Consider the following 10,000-nt stretch of genomic DNA (forward strand, 5'->3'; position numbering starts at 1 on the left):
AGTGCAAAGTTATTGTTTTCCCTATTTTCACAAGGAAACATCAAATTTTTAACCAAGCATACTCGGCCTTTGCTCCTTCGTTACTCGTCCAAATCCAACAAACTTGCATTCGTTGGAAAGGTCTTTTCACAAGGATTCTTTTGATATATAATAATAGCGATTCCGATAAATATTTATTTTTTTATGAATTTTTAAGTGAATAAACAATTAAAAATTCAAAAAAAATAGAAAAAAAATATTTTTTTCCCGATTCTTTCTCCAATATTCCTGATAAATACCCACACACCCACATATGGAGAATGGTCGAAAATGCTCGAGTGGATATCGAGATGTCCGACGAAGCACCACTTGGAAGGGCCGAGGCACGGGACGCCCGAGCTGTTGCTCGGGCCGGCACGGGACGCGCATGGGACATCCCGGGACGGCATGGGACGCCCTCGCTACAGCTCGGGACGGCCAGGTACGCCCGAGACTTGGCTCGGGACGGCCTGGGACGCCCTCGCCATAGCTCGGGACGGCCTGGGACGCCCGAGACTAGGCTCGGGACGGCCTCGGCACAGCTCGGGACGGCCTGGGACGCCCTTGCCACAGCTCGGGACGGCATGGGACGCCCGAGACTTTGCTCGGGACGGCCTGGGACGCCCTTGCCACAGCTCGGGACGGCCTGGGACGGCCTCGGCACAGCTCGGGACGGCCTGGGACGCCCGAGACTTTGCTCGGGACGGCCTGGGACGTCCGAGACTTTGCTCGGGACGGCCTGGGACGCCCGAGACTTGGCTCGGGACGGCCTGGGACGCCCTCGCTCCAGCTCGGGACGCCCTGGGACGGCCTCGACACAGCTCGGGACGGCCTGGGACGTCCGAGACTTTGCTCGGGCCGGCCTGGGACGCCCGAGACTTGGCTCGGGACGGCCTGGGACGCCCGAGACTTGGCTCGGGACGGCCTGGGACGCGCTCGGCACAGCTCGGCACAGGCCGGGACGCCCGAGCCGAGCTTCGGGTCGCACGAAATCTCTTCGTATTCCGACATATTAGAAGCTTCCCATCATGTAGTAGGCCGAGCTTTGCCCTTTGGATGCCCTATGGTGCTTGGCGAGCACTAGGGAACGTGCCAGCACAAGTGCTGTGCACGCTCTGGGGAAGGAGCTCAACCCTCCCCCTTATAGTGCAAAGTTATTGTTTTTCCTATTTTCACAAGGAAACATCAATTTTTTAACCAAGCATACTGGGCCTTTACTCCTTCGTTACTCGTCGGAATCCAGCAAACTTATACTCGTTGGAAAGGTCTTTTCGCAAGGATTTTTTTGATATATTATAATAGCGATTCCGATAAATATTTATTTTTCTATGAATTTTTAAGTGAATAAACACCGGAAAATTCATAAAAAATAGAAAAAAAAATATTTTCTTCCGTTTCTTTTCTCCAATAATTCATAAATAATACCTCAATAGTATTAATGAAGAGAGAGTCGAAATGGCCCGGGTGGATTTCGAAATGTCCCACGACCCCATAGAATGCACGGGCCAGCCGAGCCAAAAGAATGGGACGCGCACGGGACAGCATTGGTCAGGCTCGGGACGGCACGGGACAGCACGGGACGCGCATGGGACGGCACGGGACGCGAATGGGACGGCCTTGCTAAGGCTCGGGACGGCATGGGACAGCACGGGACGCGAATGGGACGGCCTTGCTAAGGCTCGGGACGGCATGGGACAGCTCGGGACGCGCATGGACGGCCTTGGTGAGGCTCGGGACGGCCTTGGTCAGGCTCGGGACGGCATGTCACGGCCCTGGTGAGGCTCGGACGGCACGGGACGCGCATGGGACGGCACGGGACGGCCTGGGACGGCCTTTGTGAGGCTCGGACGGCACGGGACGCGCATGGGACGGCCTTGGCGAGGCTCGGGACGGCATGGGACAGCACGGGACGGCCTCGGCACAGCTCGGACGGCACGGGACGCGCATGGGACGGCCTTGGCGAGGCTCGGGACGGCATGGGACAGCACGGGACGGCCTCGGCACAGCTCGGACGGCACGGGACGCGCATGGGACGGCCTTGGCGAGGCTCGGGACGGCATGGGACAGCACGGGACGGCACGGGACGGCCTCGGCACAACTCGGACGGCACGGGACGGCCTTGGCGAGGCTCGGGACGGCATGGGACAGCACGGGACGGCCTCGGCACAGCTCGGGACGGCACGAGACGCGCATGGGACGGCCTTGGTGAGGCTCGGACGGCACGGGACGCGCATGGGACATCATGGGACGCACATGGGACACCTTATGGGGATCATCAAGGGACGTTGCACGGGACATTCTTTCCCACGAAGGGCATTTACATGGGACATCTTAGGAGTCGAGAGCCGGCACATGGGACAACGTAGTTCACACGCACGGAACACTTTACTTTCGTTTGGAACGTCGTGGGATCTTTATGTCCCCATTAGCACCGAACCTTTAACATGCTAGGAAGCTATGTTCGATCTTCTCGAAGTGTCGATGGAACTTCGATGGATATGAAGGAGTTGAAGGAGATGTCCTTCGACCAAGGTGACAATGCGAACAATTTGTCGGATAGGACAATTGATGTGGAAGATCATCAAGTCCGATTGATTTAGGGATCGTAGAGTTGTAGCTAGAGACCAACTACGATCGTCGAATTACGAAGTAATTCGCGGCTAACTTCGATCGGATCCTACAACGGGTTACACATAAGAGTGACAAATTGATCTAGGATATGACTAGTGGGAGTGAGATATAATCATGGGAGTGTCCCATAAACATATCTCATAGGCCTAAAAAGGAATTAGGCAAAGATAGTACAAAAAGGCCAAAAGCAGGGTTTTTGGGCCTAGGCCGATTCGGGCACTTTTAGGGCTCGGATTGGGCTGATTTTTGGAGGGACGTTTCCTTATGTTATGAACATTAAATCTGCCAATTTTGGCTGGGTTTGGACGTCATCTCCTTAGGGAATTGAGAAAATACCAATAGTTGCTATTTTCGACTATTTCCCTAAATCTTATTCTAAAGGGTGTTTTGGGAAACCTAAAAGGAGGTGGATTCTTATTAGGGTTCTATATAAACACTCTTAGGGCAGAGAATAAGGTGTGGAATTTCTCTCTAAGCTTTCTTACTCTACCACATCAAGTAGAGAGGAGAAAGTGAGCTAATTCCCATTAACTATCTATCTAGTCAAGCAAGAAGAAGGTCTTCTTATTATCCAACCACCATTGGTGTGCTAGCTATACAACAAGGTGGGAGATCAAATTGATTGCTCGTGTCCCAAGTAGAGGAGCTACACTTGAAGCTCTTGGTCTTCTTCAATCAATTCAACTAGTTTGAGGGAAAAGCGATTAAGGTAATCCACTATCTCCATTAGATTAATTACTAGTTTTGCATGTGATCCTGGGAATACTAGTGTAGACATTAGATGTCATATTTCCGCTATAAACACTAGTAGAAGGGTATAAAACCCTACAGTGGCGTCAGAGCCTCTTGCTATTAACTAGTTTTTGCTAAGAATCGAACTAGTTCATATTAGATATAATTGATAGTTTGATAAATTGAGTTTATAAAAATATTTTAAAAGTGTTTTAAAACTATTTAAACTCACAATTTGATAATATTGAATGGGATTCAATGAATTTCAAATTAAGAATCAAATTGATGATTAAAAGTGTTTTAAAACTCAATTAGATTGAATTTCGGACTAATCCATGCTTGATTAAGTTGATAGTTATGTTTAAAAGAGTTTTAAACATAAGAAATTGATTGATTTTGAATGGGATTCAAGAATTTTTCAAATAGATTTCAAAATTGTTCTTTGAAAAAGTTTTCAAAAACCTAGACTTTGATCCAAAATTGGTTTGATTAAGAGTTGTTTTCAAGTTTTGGAAACTTTTGAAAAACAAAGATTTTTGGAATTTTAGAAGTGTTCTAAAAAGAAGTGTTTTGAGTTTTGGGAAACTCTCAAAACAAAATTTGGAAATTTTAAAAGTTTCTACAAGTTTTGTAAAAATTTTAGAAGTGTTCTAAAAGATTTCAAAATTTTAAGAAAAGTTTTAAATTTGGAAAATAGCAACTTAGAGTTGCAAAAGAAAAAAAAAAATTTTTGGAAACTAGGGTTTTGAAAAACCCTAGTGTCCGGCCAGGAAGCTTCCTGGCCGGACCGGGAGCTCCTGGATGCGTCCTCTGGACGCATCCAGAGCAGCTGCTGAGACGCGTCTAGGACGCGACCAGCAGCTGCGACAGAAGCTTCTGGACGCGTCTTGAAGACGCGTCCAGAGCAGCTGTTGGGACGCGTCTTGGAGACGCGACCAGCAGCTGCGGAGGGAGCTTCCTGGACGCGTCTAGGACGCGTCCAGAGCACTCGACCAGACGCGTCTTGGAGACGCGTCTGGGAGGTTCTGGGTGTCTCGGACTAGTCCGAGACACCTAGTGCTGGTCCGGTCCAGCATCAGACACGTCTAGGACGCGTCTGGTACATGGACTAGCGTCCTGGCTCCGGCCAGGACGAGACCAGGCCTTGATAGGCTTCGGCCAGGACATGCCGGCCTATGGGCCGTGCTATGTCCGGACCTTGTCCGAGCCCTTTTCTGGGCTTGGGCCGGGACTTGTCTAGGATTTGTCCCGGGCTTTTTCGAGGCTTTTCGGACCATAAAAAGGAACCATCATTCGAGTGGGAGTTTTTGCCAAAATTTCTTCCGATTCCAACCAAATAATTCCAAAATCAATCCGGGCCATCCAGAAGGCCAAAACGGATTTCTCTTTAAATTGATTTATGAAATCATTAAGAATCGAACCAATGTTTTTCCGAAATTGACCCGGGCTTTCAAAACCCGAAACGGAGTTTTTCTTAAAGATGATTTTAGAAATCATAAAAGATAAAACCGGAACGCACCACTAGTTGAATTCTTCGAATTTAGACTTAAGGTCCGTAATGTGACATGTGATGTCAACAAAAGTATCTCCCAAGATAATCATGCATATATAATTCTTAGCCTTGATATATTATATGATTGCATGTGATGTGAATGCGGGAAACTAGTATGGCCATAGATTTATATCTTTATTCTTGTTTTAAGCACGGATGGGTGCATGCTTTGTAATTAATTTTAATTTCAAGTTTATACGATCTGCGAATCGTTAGAGTCTTGTAATTAGAGTTTAGGGTCAATGAGTCCATTGAAGAAAACTCAAGGATGGAATCCAAAGGCGAGTGGGAGAAATCAATGGAGGTTCAATGATGGCGATCTAAGACGAACCAAAAGGCGAAACAAGAAGAAAACCAAAGGAGATTAGATCTTCTAGGTTAGGGGCCATACTAGGATCCATGTCTGCTTGATTTACTTTCTCGCGCGCATTTACTTACTTATTTACGCTTTATGTCGTGGATGTTAGTTAGGCTAAATAGTTCACTATAACAAACGCCAGACTAGCGTAAAAGTCCCCAAAAGTAATCTTGAGTAATCGCCTATCCAGATTAAGACACTCGTTGCGCCCTTGTTCGAGGAAGGTGGGTCGGCCTTCGCAGAGTACCTCCTCTACCTTGGGACAATGCGGGTAGGTCTATAGAAGAGGCCTACACGTCTAAATGGTTCTACTCAACGAGATCAGCAAGAGAGTCTTGGATACTCGAGGCAAAAGGATAGATTAGTCATTCATTAATGAAATCTATCAACCAAGAGTCATAAGGTATGATCAGTGAAGTAGTTCACTCACCCGGAACGACGGAGTCAAAGGGTAGGGCCTTCGTCCGCTTTACTCCGAAGAACTGGGGTCTTGGAATCACTTATTCAATCGGGGACGATTTTTATTGAATAATGTGGGAAAACTAAGTTTTTCAAAAACGATAACGAGTTTTAAAACTTTGCCATTTCTTTTTGTAGTTTTAAGATGACAAACGATTTCAACATTGAATCACACCTAAGGGAGGTGTTGATCCACTTCCTAGAATGGAAGAATGAATCCGAGAATAGTTCTCAGATTCAAAAGGAAGGTCACTAGAATACCCAATCCCAATGTTGACTCATACAAGAGAAGGTCAAAAGCCATTTGCAAGCAATCGTATAACATTCTCTTTGGAAGAGTAATGAATGCTAGCATAACCATTAAGACAAACTAAGGAAGAAATTCCTACAGAAGTCATAAATGGAGAGGTACGAGACCTTCAAGGCAATCTGAAAGTCATCCTAAGGGAAGACAACAGAATACATCTATCACCCAATTCAATATCGATTGAACAAAGATTGATAAAGACCTTAGATGAGTCACTCAGGTTGTTACAAACAAACTGAGCAGAACATACGGGAATAGCCAGTCTAAGAAAGGTTCTTGAGATTTGGTACAAAGAATCTAAGAAAGAGATCTTGAGATTCAAAAGGGCAAAAGGATCAGTCAAGTGAGACAAACATTTGGTCAAAGAAAAGCAGTTGCCGAGTACATGATCAAGAGTATTCCTCATTACTGTGAATGTTTCTAAAATAATGGCTAGACCATTTAAAAGGAAACTACCTTTAGCACCTGGAGGACAAAAGGAATGGAATTATGAATTCCGGTTCCGTATCCTTGCTAACAAAGTTAAAAACAAGTATCGTAAAATTCCTTCATCAGGTATTTAAGACCAGATGAGCGGCTCAGTGGGAGCTTAAGGGAATTACATACTTGACTAAAAGAAGTAAAAATCCAAGAGGGAGCAGAAGCAGTAATGCTAGGGATGCTGAAAGGGATCAAAGTCTTCTTTTAGACACTGATCTAGCTTAGAACTTAATAGTGATTATTTTGTTCTTCTAGAAACATATGATGTTTTAAACCAGTGGTAAAATTAACTGAAGGTTAACATTGATAATGGCTAAAATCAAGAGATTCAAACTCATTAAACTTCAGCATTGTCAATTAGGTCTTAAGGACTGAATTGACAAAGTCACCCTTTTCAAAAGGCATAGAGACTGGTAATCTATTAGGACTCATACAGTGTTATGCAGACCTATAAGTTTACTTGCAGAAGCTAACGAGAGAAACTTCAAATACGTACTCTGACAACTTCATGGAAACGTACAAATCATAAAGTATAAGTCGGAATGTTTGAAAGGTTCAAACAAAGTACAAACCGAAGTAAAAGAATCATTTTGACAAGAGAGTTTAAGTCATCCGATTAGATTGGAGTGATAAAAACTTGAGTCAAATACTAAATAACCATCAAAGGAGTTGAGAAAACGTTTCCCAACTCGCTCCATGGAACACATCTGAGGGATGGTGGATTCAGTGGGAGTAATCGAACATTGCTATGCATAATTCGATCAAAGATGGGTTTAAGCCAGTCTTCCGAATATTTTGGGACATATTTTATAAACGACTATTTTCACACTTACCAAAGTCCGTCTAACAGCTAAGCTTGTAAAAGCATTACAAAATTAGCTAAAGTCTGACGCAATTTCTTTTGAAAGAAATTTGGGCTTCTTCCATAACCAATCAAGAGAACAAAGTGTTTGTTGCTCATGATAGTATTCTTCTAATAATTAGCACTAATTATTACAAGAATAAGTGGGAGAAAAGTACAAGTCGATCATGAGAAAAATCATGAAGAGTCATGAAGAACAATCATGAAAACTTGTACAAGACGATTAAATTCGACCAAGAGCAACAAACTGCGGCTCCTCGGAAAAGGAAAGGTTTAAGATATGATCTTGTAAACCCACCGCACAAAAGCGAATGTCATTCGCAGGAGAACTCTCAAAGCGAGTGAAAGTGTCTCTAAAGGAATATCTCAAAGTAGTTGAGAAAATTCCAAATTGTTGTTCAAAAGCCCTGAAAGGTCAAAATAAAATCTTAAAGACTCAGAAAATAAAGGTTATTTCTGAAGAGATAAAAGACCTGCGCAGAAACGGAAACTGACTCTAGATTTTGGCTAGAAGCCAAAATCATCGTGGAATCCATATCTCGTCAAGACATGAAGCTTGATAATTTAAGTCAACAGAAGACCTAAATTGGTTTTCCAAAGTAGAAAACTGAGAAGGATGGAAACATTCATGTTTCCCGAAACGAGACAAGAAGAATAAAGATTCTTCCAATCAAGTTATGTCCACATGCATGCTTCAAAAATCTATCAACGGATTAAAAGCACGCAAGAGTTAGAATCTTCGATTCAAAAGGCAATCAAAGAAGTTTGATTCCTGAGGAATGAAGAAAATCTTGAATCACGAGTTTCAAGAAGGTAAGTGGGAGAAACAAACCTTCCAGGTCCGTATGCAGAGTACATACAAAAGATTGAGTACGACATAAGGTGTTGTATAACAGTAACGAACTGACTCAATAAAGGACCACACACAAAAGGATAAAATGCCATTTTGGGCATCTGAAGATCTATAAGCATAGATCAAAAGGATGATAGGATTAGAGAGACTCAGTACGCTGAGATGCTTGAGATCCGAAACAGAAAATCTAAGACTCCGAAAGTCTAAAAGATTTCGACCCAAAAACTCATGACAGAGGGCGTTGCAAAACTCGGAGTCTGAAAAGACACCGATGAGCTAGCACGCATGAGAGAGACATTTATGTTCGAAAACATAAAGTCAATCATGTTGGACATGATTAGCATCTAAACATCCGAATTCGGATTGGAAAACCGAAACACTACTTAGTACATCCTAGAAGGCTAAAGGATGAAGTAGTACAAAATTGAACATGTCATCGTAGCAAACTTTCAGACATGGAAGGAAAGTAGGCTAAAAGTGTTTAAGCCGGGAACTGTTGCAAATACTACATAAAGAATTAAAAGCCTTAACTCTAGTAAAAGTTATTAGAAATTATCAAGGTTGAAGATAACCGTCTTCAAATTAATTGATAATTAGCAAAGTTTAAAACCGACTACCACGGTAGTCAAACTGAACTGTCACCTAAGACATAGTATGAGAGTCATACACAGTCTAAGGCATGAGGTATAATTTTAAACCTCGACGAGTAAAACTGAGTGGGTAAAAAGAGTTTTACGGAAGAGGCTCAGATTTACAACTCTCGTTATCAGAAATAATAGAGTTATTTCACAAGTCGTCTAAATTTGGTTTAGTATTTAAACGACAGTCCATTGATGATAAAACATTCCGAATAGGTTTGTCAGATACGTGATCTGATGAATGAAACCCTATTAAGTGAACTTGGAATATTTATTATCGAATCCCTGGTCCAGGTCATTGCATGGACAACAATGACTCACGAAGACTAGCACGGGAGTCGATGGGATAGCGCAGTTTCATGGGCTATAGGAATAGTATATTCTATTCGACTACGTGAGTGTGTAAAAGGTTTATACACTGGATAACCCTCAAATGAGAAGTACATCACTCGTGATGAACGTCAATACTTCTCATAAAGACAATTGGAGAGATTCCTCAAAACATGAGTGCTCCACTCATCTTATGTAAGGAATGCCCGACTTTGGTTCCGTTAAACGCCGCGCCGTAAAAGGAGGTTATAAAGGCGGACACTGGGAAGGACAGGATAGACATGAAGTTAAGTGGGAGCGCAAGAATGGATTGTGTCACCCTAATCACATTAGGTACAAAGTGTCTCAAGGCCACTTGATGAGTAGCAACTGAAAATGCGTGGCCGCGCTCAAACGGATTAAAAGTTAATCGTTTGTCTTTTACAGTTGTACTCGGATATCAAGAAAGTCTGAATGACGTGACGTATCAGATGGGATACTAAATTGACACGGGAATCGAGGCATTGCACTTGTTCTAAGTCCAAGTGGGAGTCTGAAGGAGTTGAAGGAGATGTCCTTCGACCAAGGTGACAATGCGAACAATTTGTCGGATAGGACAATTGATGTGGAAGATCATCAAGTCCGATTGATTTAGGGATCGTAGAGTTGTAGCTAGAGACCAACTACGATCGTCGAATTACGAAGTAATTCGCGGCTAACTTCGATCGGATCCTACAACGGGTTACACATAAGAGTGACAAATTGATCTAGGATATGACTAGTGGGAGTGAGATATAATCA

This window comes from Eschscholzia californica, unplaced genomic scaffold (assembly GCF_041429995.1).
Source record: "Eschscholzia californica isolate CP2 unplaced genomic scaffold, dmEscCali1.0.p SCAF_86, whole genome shotgun sequence".
In the NCBI taxonomy this organism is placed as follows: domain Eukaryota; kingdom Viridiplantae; phylum Streptophyta; class Magnoliopsida; order Ranunculales; family Papaveraceae; genus Eschscholzia; species Eschscholzia californica.